Raw genomic sequence first — 15,485 nt, forward strand, 5'->3', positions numbered from 1 at the left:
CTATATAAATTTTTTCCTGAATAGGATATTTCTTTAAATAACATATGTAAATTAATAGTCAATAGGAGGAGCATATGAAATAAGCTCCTCTTTAGTGTCTAAGAAATGATAAAAAGAAAACTCACTAGTATGACCATGATAAAAAAAGAGGACGCAAAATATAGTAATACACTTGTGGAGAAATTCATATACTTCTTGTAGTGATCGATTTGTACAATACTGCAATCATTTTAGCAAACAATTTTCAAGTCTTCAAAAGGTGAAAGAGAATTGTATAGGATCCCGGCATTACACTTCCATTACTGTATTAATCAGAAGTTAAAAACTTTTTTGGACAGAGAATGTAGTTAATTGACAGTGAACTTGAATATTATGTGTGAGTCCCGGGAAACAATCCCCAAAAACAAATTTTGAAAAGACACACTATACAGGATGTATGCTGGGCAAATTCCTGTAACTGAATTTTATATCTATTTTAATGTCTCTTCTGAAATTTACAGCATTTCTCTTTGAAGAAATGCAAGTTTGTGAAAATTTGGCTTTGAAAACCTATGAAGGTACAATTCACTTCCAAAGCACTAAAATATATACAATAAAAGGAGATAATATATTGTAAGTGAATTGCATGTCAGAAAAAAAAAAAAAAACTATTGTTAAAACTTCTTCACCCAAAATGCAGAATAGCTAAAAAGATGTTTTTGGTGTTGGATAAAACTCTTTGTAAACTACTACATTTAAAACAAAGATGTGATTTCTGTTTATTTTGAGGGTATTTTGTCCGTTTGAATTTATACAGAGATAACTCAAGGCAAAACTACATGTGAAAACTGGAATACCTAGGAATTATGCATCATTTCTAAGTAATTTTTTTATTATATATTTTTTTATTGTGAAAATACTGTACAGAGGGGTTACAATTACATGGGCAAGAAAATGAGTACATTTCATATCAAGCATTGTAGCCTATTCCTTTGTTTCTCCTTCCCATCCCTTCCCATCCTCCTCTGCCGTCCCACCCAATCCTCCCCGCTAACCCCCCCAACCAAAGTTGTAAAGTTCATTTTTTGACGTGACGACTTGTACATCTCATTGTTGCAATGAGTCCACCTGTATCCCTATTTTTTCCCATGGTTTCCCTTATTTGCAATATCAAGTATATGTCTGAGTCAAGCAGAAAAGGTCAGATAATGGGATGGTCGGGAAATGAAGCCTAAGATATGTATTCAAATGTTTTTTTTTTTTCATGCGATTGTTTCTAACACATTTATAAGATTATTTCTTTGTTTCTTTGTATTTCCCTCCCCCTCAGTATAACCCCTGCTTTCACTGTATTTGATGTCGGTATAATTTTTGGAGGGGAAGGGGAAAAACTTCTAATAATTGAGAAACTTTTCTGGAAGAAACTTTTAGCAAATGACAGAAGACACAAATCTATGCATCTGCATTTTATGAAAGTTATATGTTACTTGCTCAATCCAATTGCTTATCTTTACTTTGCTAGGAAAAACGTATTCTCAAGATAAGAGCTAAAAGCAGTGAAAAGAACAAAATACACAATCATCTTGATTCATTAGTGAAAGTAACAAATGAAATAAAACAATTCCACTTAAGGGACTCCAATATTAGTGTATGTGAATATGTTCCTGAATGCCAATATCCATTAAATTTTTGGAATTTTAAAGTCTACTAACATATGAAAACTAGAACAAGAAAACAAATATAGACTTAGAGTGAACCAGCCTTGAAATCATTTTCTTAATTGTTTTGAAATTACAAAAGAATTGATACTCCTTTGCTTTGGAAATCATTTAAAAATATTTATCACTTATGATAGTTCAAATACCAACCAAGAATAATTTTATATAATCATTATAAATATCATTTTATTTCTATTGTAAAATAGAATTAAAAAACCAGTCTCAATATATGACCTACCTGTCATTATTCTTAACTTCTAATCATTACCTAAATTTCTTAAACAATCTAAATATTCATGTCTTTAACATAGACGTAAATGTTCTATACATTTTTACTTAATATTTTCCAGGGGTATGTATTCATGTTTCTAAGAAATGTTCACAGCAGTTAATAGATGCTTTTGTCAAATTAATGTGATACAATTTGTTGTTGTGGGTGTTTTTTGCAAGGCCTGGGCATTGTCCCAAGCCTTTTTATGCTCAAAGACAATACTCTACAACTTGAGTAAAAGAACTAATTTCTGTTTTTATTGGTTAATTGGAGATAAGAATCTAAGAAGTACTTTTCTGTCTGGGCTAGTTTCAAAAACAATTCTAAGATCTCAGCACCCAGAATAGTTCGTATTATAAGGATGAGTTACCAGCACTTGGTTTCACGAAGTTTTGTTTTTTTAATTTTAAATATGTTTTAAGATTTTTGTTTCACTATGATGTATATCATTCTGCAAATAAATTTAGATATATGTATATATTTCTGAGGACAAATAATGTCTAAAAATGTACTATTCTACTCATAATATTTATATATATATACATATATATATATATACATATATATATATGACAGACTCCCTCTAAAACTTTTATGTTACTATTTTTGACCTTTTTCATTTCAAAGATATACAGTCTATTTTGCTAAAAGTTTCCTAGAATAAAATAACTATATTTCAACAGAAAGTAAAGTTTATTACTTTCAAGGGAATTTTAGATATACACATGATATTGTAGGAAAATTTACATATATTACTTTAAAAGGTTCTGCCCAAACTCTTTAATATTTGTTTGTTGTTAAGGAGAGAGAGGAAGTTAATTCATACTCATTAGGAATTTGCAATGCTTCAAAAAATCTATTCTATATTTTGTTATAAGCACATAGTCAAGCTACCTGATATGGTTTAGTTTTTTTGTTTATTTGTTCTAAATTTCAATATGGATGCATGCACAGAGGTAACATTAAAATTATTAATCAAAAGACAAATAATAGTAAAATCATAGACAGATATCCGACATTCAATAATTAGCACTTATGATGCTAATAATAATTTGGGTGGAGAAGATGATGACCACAGTGTAGCCTGATAATGACGATGTTGTGATTGAAAAGGAAAAATAAAAACTTTAGATAACTTTGAAGCTAAATTTCCAACATTGAATACATAGTTATAAACATCATTGGATTACATACAAAAACAATAACAAGAGGAAGGCTGGGAAGGTGTCTCAGTGGCAGAGTGCTGGCCTTGCCTACATGAGGCTCTGGGTTTCATTCCTCAGCACCAAATAAGCAGAAAAAGCGGGAAGTGGCACCGTGGCTCAAGTGGTAGAGTGCATTGAGCTGAAGAGCTGAGGGACAGTGCCAGGCCAAGAGTCCAGTCCCCATGACAAACCAAAAAAAAAAAAAAAACAGAATAAAAACAGGAGTGTTTCAATATCAAGAAATACAATCACATAAACAGGTAGTCTTTCTAATGTATACTCACTGTAATTGGTGTTATTATTTTCTTATAAATAAAATCATTTATTTCCATATTTTGATGGACTAAGATGTAGGTTTCAACTTAGTGTGATTAGTTCAAATAACATTCTCATATAGATACTATTCAATAACTAATGTTTTACAATGATATATTAAGAGTGTGTTCTTCATTACAGCTGTAAATACATGACACAATTTACATAATAACACTTACATATATCCAGTTACCATAAAATGACACAAGCTGTAGAGCCAGGAGTTAAAATTTATTTTTATTTCTGCATGAAACTATTTCTGACTTTATACCAACAAACTGAATTTGACACTTTCCTTATTTGTAAGCTAAGGTAGAAAATGTAAGGACTGTTTGCTTTCTTTTTCCTTGCTCTAGAAATCAACAAATATATTCTTCAATATTTCTGGTAGATTACATCCATTTACAGATGAGCAATGCAAGAGCAAAAGTCAATGTTGTGAGTAAATAATGGTACTAGAATTTTTGTCTGAGTTCTTCATCCTGTGTGCTTACAAGGAGAGTCATTGGTTGATGGAGAGGACCAATATGAAAAGACCATGGGGAAAAATGCATATTTTGTAAACAGTTGTTTTAGGACTGAATGACTGGTGATGAGTATTTGCAATAGGTTGGTTTCAGGGGCACAAAAAGGAGTACATAGATATTACATTAGTGACAGAAACTGAGAAAATCTTGATCATTCATCTTATCTAATGGATGGAGGTAGGGTAAAAGGAAATCTAAAATGTTTCCACATCTCGGTCTCCTAACTGTGTTAGTTACATTCTTGGTGATAAGGACTTCAGGTGGAAAAGATGGATTTAGAAGGAAAAAACTCTCTGCTAGTTCTAAGGTTTATGTTAAACAGATGCAAAGATAGTTCTGTTTGAACATCATCAAAATATCCACGAACAGGAATATAAAAAATAATAATAAAATCAGGGAAATTATTAAAGGGAAGAGGAAAAGGAAAGTTCTGACGAAAGTGTGAATAATGTCAGTACGAGTGTGGATAAGATTGGAGGAAAGTGATAAATAAGGTAACAAAAAATTAATAAACACAGATTTACAGAAGAAAAGGAACGAAAGAATTTTCAGGAAGATATTGAAGGAAATCTATTTGGATTTGAAAAGTAAGAGGACATAGACAAGTTCAATAAGAACAGTGTTTTGGTGAAAGTCATATTGATAAAATGTTGAGATATGAATGTGAAGACATAAAATTCTGGATCCATTAATTCAACAGATCCTATTGATTTTAAATGTTGGGAACAAATGCTTTAACAGTGACCTTAAAAATATTATACAGATATAACTGTCATGAACTTTTCTTAGAGGTATTCTGTGAACAATTTTGAAAACTTTATTTAGCCAGGAGATTATAGATTGAACTACAGCACAGACAAGCCTAATTTGTCCTACAGTTCCAATTAGTGACCCATCTATCCATATCATTTTGGGATTTTATTGAAATATATTTATCAGCCTACTCATTATAAATGTAGGACAAGTAACACCAAGTATTAGATTAAACATACAATTTTACTGATGTGACTGAAGACTCCTAGAATTGATTCTTCTTTAGAACAGAAAATGCCTCAATAGACTTTAACAAATCATAACTGCCAAATACTCTATTGAAATCTAATTCTTCTTAGGTATATTTCCATGCTGAATAACCCTGTCAATCAACCTGACACAAATTGTTATATGTAGAAAAATGTTCTTATAAACTTCAAGCTTTTATTGAATGGAAAAATTCAGACATTACACTCACCACTAGGATTAAATGCCCAAAAAGATAAGACATTTTGCTTTAATGCCTTTCTTTCATTTTCACATACACATTGTCAAGTTGTGAAGTTTTCAGATGTAACAATAATACAATCGTGACTTGTATTAACACAACATCTAGAATCTAATGTTAATTTGGATACTTACTAATTAGCTCCAAATTTTGTGTATATTTATATTTCTCCTGTGTAAACTAATGAGCTCCAAGAAAATGTCCCTAAGGAGCCTTTCAATTCTAATATCACTGTTCTCTCAAAATGCTTTAAATTCTACATGCTCTAATGTGGGCATAGGGTTATATTGTGGAACTTTTCTCCTCAGAGAGTGAGTATTACCCTATTGCTTAATATGGACAAAGTACTTTCATACATAGACTGAGCGTGTGCAAACAAGAAGTGGTAGTTGAACAATGTTCTTAGCAGTTTGTACAGATGAAATGGAAATAGAGCAACTATGAACTCAAAAGGAATGTGCAAAGAAGACAAAGACACAAAGGAGAATGTGCCAAGAAAAGCTGAAGTATAATTTCAAATAATGTGCTCAGGTGTGAGGGTGTGTTCAAAGTACATTTTCAGAAAATGTAGTTGGATATCTTGGGAGAAAACTGTTTTAAACTATTTTGGGATAATTGTACAAGTATAAGCCCCTAACTCTGACTCTAATCAGCCAGAACATCATCAACTTAGGGACTATTTTCCAAGTGCAAAGTAAGAAAAAGAGGGCTGATCACAGTTAGTGTTCAAGTTGAAGCAATGGCAATCACAAAAATTTTCTTTTAAGGTTTCATTTATTTTGGAGCATTTAAGTAGGGAAAAGCCAAGTAAATACTTTGCATGTACCTAAATTAAGTGGGACGTATTATATTGTCTCTCTTTAATTTGGAAGTTATAGATTATGTCTTTTCCTACTCTAACTTGGGACAATGATCTGCTGTCAGTTATTTTCTTCTCTTACCTTTCTTTTCCCCTTCCACTTACATAATTATTATTTAAAGAGATATAATTGGGCTTGCATTTCTAAATTCTTCAAAATTATCTGAACTACTTCATACTTTTGGCAGCCTCCTATATCTTTCTCAAGGGAAATATTTTGTCACTATCATTTTAATCCTATATGATATCTTCCTGCCTAATTTAGTGCAAGATATACATTAGACTCATCCAGATATCTCAACACTTGTAGCAACATAAAATACTATCTTACTTGGAAATCATATTAGTATGTCTGGTGAGTTGGCATCTCTCATTTTTGAATGGCCTTAAGAGATACTTACATACAATCATGTTTTAAAACAAAATACCACTCAGTAGATGAACGAATTAACAAAATGTGGTTTATATATGTACAGAGGAATTCTATGCTTCCAATTCATAAGGAAATGGAAAGACTTGGAAAAATCCTACTAAGAAAAATAAGCAAGAAAAAAGAAACAGATTCCATGGTTTCCCCCATTTGTAATAACTAGGAAATATCTAGGATAGTCCTAGCAGATGAGCAAAATGGCTCAATAGCTATCTATAAATGACCGAATAAAATGATGTTGAGCAAAATAAACTCCTAGTTATGGAAAGAGAGGTTTTTTTGTGGTTGTTGTTTTTAATGTACTATGTGATTTCTTTTTTCTTTTGTGTTTTCCTCTATGGTTTGTCCACTGTTGTATTTAATTTCAGTATCCTGTGTATTGTATATACATTTATCTTCATTTGGCAAGGGAAGCAGAACAATAAAATGGCAAGACAAAGGACAAAAGGCAAACCAATGCAATAGCAATATTCACAAGACAATATGTTAGAAATTTACATTACAACTTGTGAGGAATATTGGGGTGAAGGAAAAGTGTGAGAAAAATGAAGGAGGGGGTAAAAATTTTGACGTTATGTATCCACTACCTAACAAATACTGCAACCCCTTCTATATATCAGCTTGACAATAAAATTAAGTTAAAATGAGCTGCATATAATATAATTTCACTGTACTGGTACAGTAAATATTATTCTATGTGTATTACCTTTTTAAAAAAATGAACATTTTGCGTGCTAATTTGAATGACCTCTTTCTTTATCAGAGGGACATCAACTGGAATGTTATCAAACTATACACTATTTTCAGAATGTAGTTGCCATTATTTTGAAAAAAAAATATTATTTTAGTATTGTCTTATACTAAAACAGAAAACAGTTCAATTCTATGGAAACTCCTAACTTTGAAAACTGACTAATTGTTAAGAGGACAGAATATATCTGTTCCTCAACATTCTATGACTACTAACTACTCATATTCAAATTCTGAACATGCCATACCAGAGACATTCAAAACAGTACCTGTTTGCATTTTAATTAATTCAGCAATTGATGCAGTTTCCAATGAGGCGCTACATATTTAAAAGTCAACAGAAAAAAAAGACACGTTCTGGTTGAGGTTAAAACTATGAAATCTATAATAATTAATTCCTTAAGAGTAAACAATATTATATCAGAGTAAGCTATTATTTCTATGACAATCAATCCCAAGGTTTTATGCCGTAAAGTCATCCTAGCCCAACAATTTCCAACTGGTAAGGTGCACGTTAAAATTCCCTAAATTCACATCATGACAACTTTATGACTATTGTCAAAAAATATTACACTTCTGCTAATGTGATGCCATTCTTATTGTGGAAAGAATACTACACTAAACTTTGCTACATCATTTTCCCCGCAGTGGTGTTCTTGAGATCAGAGCACTTACAAATATTATTTATGTTTATTACATATATTTTATTATATATTTTATCTATCATAGATAATCAGGAGATCTGTATATCTTCATATTAAGATTTGAAGAATATGGTTGAAAGCCCACCCAGACAGGAAGGTTCCTTATATTCTTATCTCCAATAAACTCATAATGAAAAGCCAGACCCAAGTGGCACTGAGGTTCAAGTGGTAGTGCAGTAGCCTTGAGCAAAAACAGGATCAGGGACAGTGCCCAAGCCCTGAGGTTAAGCCTAGGACAAACCAAACAACAAAAACAAAATAAAAACAAACCTCAAATGTACCATTTTTCTCATTGTATACAGAGGTACATAATTAAGGAAATTTCTTCCTGTGTTATGTATAGGTAGAAAAAAAAAAGATGTCACACAATTACTCTCTTCATACCACGTTACAGAAAAGTCTCAAAAGATGGCTCTTTTTCTATATTTATAAATTAATATCATCAATTTGTTGACAATTTGTCTAGATTATTCACATTATCATCTTACACATGAACTGGTGGAATTATCTGTTAACTAAGTTTTTATTATACCTCACTTGAAAGAATATTCTAGTCAATTAGAATACCAGATTCATTAGGGAATTTGTAAATTAAATCTTTTACTTGAAAAGAATTTTGTAGTATCCTATAGAATATTAAATTATAAACAAAAAATATCTATTTTAAATCTAAATTCTAATTTAGCCAGGTCTACAAAGTCCTACATTAAATGAACTTTCCCATTTCATCAGGCTTAAACTTTTGTAATCCTTCATCATTTCTTGGGACTCTAACAGAATGATACTTACTTTTTCAAATTTTTGGTTGGGAACCATGAGCTCTTTTGCATCTAGAAATGTTCTATAATAAAGACAACATTTAAAACACAACTGAGGATTATATATCAGTTGCATTTCAATAGGAAACTTGACTTCTCAAAACATAATAATAAAATTAGCCCAAATTTCCACCTGTGTATTACTTTCTGGTTTATTTTATATTCCTTTCTTGTTTGGTTTTATTGAGACAATATTTTATTGTTCTAGTTGGTCAAAGTTTCTGATCAGCTCATGTAACTTGGGAGTGGAGTCCATGAGGTCCATTAAATAAAACATCATGTCATTTTCATTTTTTTCTTCTTTTTCCTATTTTTAAATTTATTATTTTTTATTGTGAAAAAATTGTACAGAGCGATTAAAATTACCTGGGCAAGAAAATATGTACATTTCTTCTGAAGCATTGTAGCTTCCTAATTTGTTTCCCCTTCCCATCCCTTCCCATCCTCCCCCCTTGCCCCCACAACCAAAGGTGTAAAGTTCGTTTTCGATATAAAGACTTGTACATCTCATTGTTGCAAGGGGTCCACCTGTATCCCTATTTAAACTATTTGTTTTTTCCTTTCCCCTCCACAAATTATACCAACATCAAATACAGTGAAAGCATGGGTTATACCGAGGGGGAAGAAATACAAAGCAACAAAGAAATACATTTATAAATGTGTTAGAAATAATCCCACAAAAGAAAAAAAAACATTTGAATACATATTTTAGGGTTCATTTCCCTAACATCAACTTATCTGACCAATTCTGCTTGACTCAGACTTATACTAGTTACTGTAAATAAGGGAGACCATGGGACCTATGTTTCTTTGGACCTGGCATACTTCACTTAATATAATTCTTTGTAAGTCTTTCTATTTCATAACAAATGGGGCAATGTCATTCTTTCTGAGGGAGGCATAGAATTCCATTGTGTATATATACCCCATTTTCTTGATCCATTCATTTACTGAGGGTCATCTGGGTTGGATCCATATCTTACCTATGGTAAATAATGATGCAATAAACATAGTCGTGCTGGAACCTTTAGTGTGGTCTTGTTTGTGAATTTTGGGTCAATGCCCAAAAGTGGGATTGCTGGGTCATAGGGGAGGTCTATGTGGAGTCTTTTGCAGAACCTCCATATTGCTTTCCAAAGTGGTTGAACAAGTTTACACTGTCACCAACAGAGCAGTAAGGTTCTCTTCTGTCCGCATCTCCTTCAGCATCTGATTTTATTAGAGATCTTGATTATAGCCATTATAACTGGGGTGAGGTGTTATTTCAATGCTGTTTGGATTTGCATTTCTTTCATGGCTAGAGAGTTTGAGCATTTATTTATTTGTTTATTGGCCATCCTTCTGTCTTCTTCAGAGAAATTTTTCTTTAAGTCTTTAGCACACTTATTTATTGGGCAGTTGATTCTTTGAAGATTTGTGGTTGGGGGATTTAATTTTTTAATTTCTAAGTATATTTTAGATATGAGACCCTTGTCCATTGTATGGCTAGTGAAGATCTCCCAATCCGTGGGCTTTCTATTGATCTTGTTAGCTATGTTCTTTGCCAGGCAGAAGCTCTGCAATTGCATGCAATCCCATTTTTCCAACCTTTTTTTTAAAATTTTTTGTGCTTCTGGGTCTCTATTAAGAAAATTCTGGCCTGCCCCAAGGAGACTTAGGGTTTCTCCTATTCCATCCTGTAATATTTTCAGTGTCTGCTTTGACTCCGAGGTCTTTAATCCATTTGGAATTGATTCTGGTGCAGGATGATAATGATCTAGCTTTAGTTTTCTACAAGTAGTTAACGAATATTGCTAGCATCATTTACTGAAGAGGCTGTCTTTCTTCCATTCTATTTTTTTAACTCCCTTATCTAAAATTAGATGGCTATGGGACTGTAGGTTCATTTCTGGGTTTTCAATTCTATTCTATTGGTCATCTTGTATGTTTTACTTCATCTTTCCCTATTTGGATTCCCTTTAAGTTTGCATCTTGTCTTATTGCCCCAGCTAGCATTCTAATACTAAGTTGGAGAGGAGTGGAGAGAGCAGACATCCTTATCTCTTTCCTGAATAATAAGAAATGGCTTTATCTTTTCACCATTAAGTATAATGCTGGCTGTAGGTTCGTCAACTCTTAGCAGAAAGAACAAAACTGGAGCAATATCACTTCCAAATTTCAAACTATACTAAAAAGCCATAGTAATAAAACCAGCTTGGTACTGGCACAAGAACATGCCTGAGGACCAATGATATAGTACTGAGGACTCAGAAATAAACCCACTGACCTATAGCCACCTAAACTTTGACAAGGGAGCTAAAGAATAGAAAGGAAGAAAGACAGACTTTTCATTATATGGTGCTGGTAAAATTGGTTAAACACCTGTAGAAAACTAAGGCTAGATCCATAAATATATATATATATATGATATACATATATCATATATATACATATATGTGATATATATATATATATGTCACCCTGCATGAGGATCAAGTCGAAATGAATCAAAGACCTCAACATAAAAGCAGACACCGTGAAAACATTACATGAAGGATAAGAGAAACTCTAGGGCTCTTTAGCACAGGCCAAAATATTCTTAATAGTGACTCAGAAACAAAACAAATCAAAGAGAGGTTGGACAAATGGGATTGTATGAAACAGCAGAGCTTCTGCAAGGTAAAGTTCATAGATTGCAAGATCAATAAAAAGCCCACTTACTCGGAGAAGTTCTTCATGAGTCATAAAACAGAAAAAGTCTTATATCTAATATATACTTAGGACTCAAAATCATAAATCCCAGTCCAACAAATCCTCAAAGAAACAACTTCCCAATAACTAAGTCAGCTGAAGACGTAAAGAGAGACTTCTTTGAAGAGGAAATAAAAAATGTCCATTAGACACATGAAGAAATGCTCAATTTTTCTAGTCATAAAAGAAATGCAAATCAAAACATTGAGATTACACCTCACTCCAGTTAGAAAGGCTATAAACAAGAAATGTAATAATGACATGTGCTGGTGGGGATGTGGCTAAAAAGAACCTTACTGCATTACTTATAGGAGTGTAAACTTGTTTAACCACTTTGGAAAGCAGTATGGAAATTTTTCAAAAGACCCAGCAACACCACTTTTGCGCACTTACCCAAATGATCACAAACCTACCAGCACAACCATGTTTATTGCAGTATTATTCACCATAGCTATGATATGGAACCAACCCCGATGCACCTCAATAGATGAATGGTTCAAGAAAATGTGGTACACATACACACACATACACACAAACACACACACACACACACACACACACACACACACACACACACACACACACAAACACACACTGGGATTCTATGCTTCCATCAGAAAGAATGACACTGCCCCATTTGTAGGAAATTGAAAGACTTTGTAAAAATTATATTAAGTGAAGTAAGCCAGACCCAAAGAAACATAGGTCCCATCATTTACCTTGTTTTACCTTTGTTTGCAAGGATTAGCACATGAATAGGACAAGCAGAGAAGATCAAAGGCTAGGTACATATGACCATACAAGATGATGTTAAGCGAAATGCACACAAGTGGTTTTTCCTTTCTTTCTTTTGTTTTTAATATGCTTATAATTCTCTATGTGATTCTTTTTTTTTTTAATTTAATTTAATTTTATTTGTGAACATACTGTACAGAGGAGTTACAGTTACATGGGCAGGATAATGCGTACATTTCTTACCAAGCATTGCAGCCTCCTCCTTTGTTTACCCTTCACATCCCTTCCCAGCCTCCCCCCTCCCCCCCTAATCCCAATCCTTCTCCTTCCCCCCCTTCCCCCCCTTCCCCGCCCCCCACCCCGCACCAACGTTGTAAAGCTCGTTTTGGACATGACAACTTGTACTTCTTATTGTTGCAACAGGTCCACCTGTATCCTTAAACAACTGGTTTTTCCCCATCTCCTCCACAGGTTATACTGACAACAAATATAGTGAAAGCAGGGGTTATACTGTGGGGGAGGGACATACAAAGCAACAAAGAGATAATCTTATAAATGTGTTAGAAACACATGCATGAAAGAAAAAAAAACATTAAAATACACATCTAAGGGTTCATTTTCCTGACATCACATTATCTGAGCTTTTCCGCTTGACTCATACATATACTAGATATTACAAATAAGGGAAACCATGGGACCTACGTTTCTTTGGGCCTGGCTTACTTCACTTAATATAATTTTTTCCAAGTTTTTCCATTTCCTAACAAATGGGGCAATGTCATTCTTTCTGATGGAGGCATAGAATTCCATTGTGTATATATACCACATTTTCTTGATCCATTCATCTACTGAGGGGCATCTGGGTTGGTTCCATATCTTAGCTATGGTAAATAATGCTGCAATAAACATAGTTGCGCTGGTAGCTTTAGTGTGGTCTTGTTTGTAAACATTAGGGTAAATGCCCAAAAGTGGGATTGCTGGGTCATAGGGGAGTTCTATGTGAAGTCTTTTGAGGAACCTCCATACTGCTTTCCAAAGTGGTTGAACAAGTTTACATTCCCACCAACAATGAAGTAAGGTTCCTTTCTGTCCACATCCCCTCTTTTCTGAATAGAGACCCGGAAACACAACAAAGAAAGGTTGGACAAATGGGATTGCATAAAGTTGCAGAGCTTCTGCAGGGCAAATTACATAGCTAGCAAGATCAATAGAAAGCCCACGGATTGGGAGAAGATCTTTACTAGCCATACAACGGACAAGGGTCTCATATCTAAAATATACTTGGAACTCAAAAAATTAAACCCCCCAACAACAAATCCTCAAAGAAACAACTGCCCAATAAATAAGTGGGCGAAAGACTTAAAGAGAAACTTCTCTGAAGAAGAAAGAAGGATGGCCAATAGACACATGAAGAAATGTTCAACATCCCTAGCCATAAAAGAAATGCAAATCAAAACAACATTGAGATATCACCTCACTCCAGTTAGAACGGCAAAAATCAAGAACTCTATGTGATTCTTTTATACGTTATTCCCCCACGGTAAACCCGTTTTCACTGTATTTGAGTCCAGTGTCCTGTATCATATATATATATCATATATATATATATGATCATATATATATATATATATATCTGTATCATATATATATATATCTGTATATATATATATATATATATGTATATATATATATATTGATTTGGGGAGTAGAGGGGATATAGCAGAATGCTTAAATGGGGATGCAGGTTGACCATTGTGACAATGAGATGTACAGGTTATTGTGTTGAAAATGAATTTACAATATCAGGCAGGGGTCGAGGAGGGAAGAGTTGGAGAGGTGGGGAGGGAAAGGACGGTAGGGGTAAAACAAAGTAGGAGGTAACAATGCTGTATAGGAAATGTATTCATTACCTAGTCCTGTAACTCTTAGCCCGCTGTACAGTATTTTTACAATAAAAATATATTTAAAAAATCTCTGCCTGCTGTAGATTTCCAGTGCTGGTCTCAAAATTGCATTATCTGCCTATTCTGGCTGTGGTTAGGTCCACCTGCCCAATGGATCAGTAATCTTCAAGGCATCTTGGTCCTGCAGTGGGACTTGAATTATCCAGTGGTGGTTGGAACCAGGCCAAGGACAGGACAAAACCACTTTCAGGACATGGCTTCGTCATTACCCATGCAACTAGGATTGCAAGCAGAATTTCTCTGAATTTGACTCCAGAAAACCGTCAGTGAACCAAAAGGCAAGTCCACCAAACACCTCACTCCTCCCCCCCCCATTTCCTCCTTTCTCCCTCCCTGGGAAAGTATAAAATAATTTTGCAGGTCTTGATACACACACAAAATGCCCACCATCTCCCCTGGTAAACGGTTTCAAGTCACTAAGTCATGTCATCGGATAATGCTGCATTCATTATTCTGGACAACATCTTCAGGTTGTTTGATGCTTTAATTTTTTTGTTGTTGTTGTTGACGTTGTTAGGGGGGCCTGAACTCTGGGTCTGGGTGCTGTCCTTGAGCTGTTCAGCTCAAGGCTAGCATATCACCACTTTAGCCACAGTGTCACTTCCAGTTTTTTTCTGCTTATGTGGTGCTGAGGAATTGAACCCAGGACCTCATGCATGCAAGACAAGCACTCTAACACTGTGTCTTCTTCCAGCCCTAATGATTTAATTCTTTAAAATTTCTTTTTGTCAGTCAAGGGCCTTGAATTCAGGGTTTCGGAATTAATATATCCCAGATTTCTTCAGCTCAAGGGGAGCCCTTTCCCAATTGAGCCTCAGTTGCACTTCTTGTTTGGAGATAAGTGATTCACAGACTTTCATGCCAGGATTTGCTTTGAACAGGTGAATTTTTAAATTATATTTCTTCTAGGTATTTATTGGTACATTACAGTTTTTCTGGAATTTAAAGTTTTCTGTAAACCTTTGTCTTCAAGTAATCCAACAGCATTAAATATTACATTTCGAAGCTATCCTTTAGCACATCCATTTTGAAATTATTATCTTAAGATAAAATTCTAATTCTTTGTAAAAACAACCCATTAAAGTCCAAATGGGAAATATGCTAATTTCAGCAGCCTTGACTCTCCTTCCTCTTTTTTTCTCTCCAGTATCTTTTCTTATTTTGGAACGAGTGTCTTAGATTGTCCAACCATTCAAAAGGAAGCTTATTCCATTAATTT

This window comes from Dipodomys spectabilis, unplaced genomic scaffold, assembly GCF_019054845.1.
Source record: "Dipodomys spectabilis isolate Male_0828 unplaced genomic scaffold, ASM1905484v1 ptg000545l, whole genome shotgun sequence".
In the NCBI taxonomy this organism is placed as follows: domain Eukaryota; kingdom Metazoa; phylum Chordata; class Mammalia; order Rodentia; family Heteromyidae; genus Dipodomys; species Dipodomys spectabilis.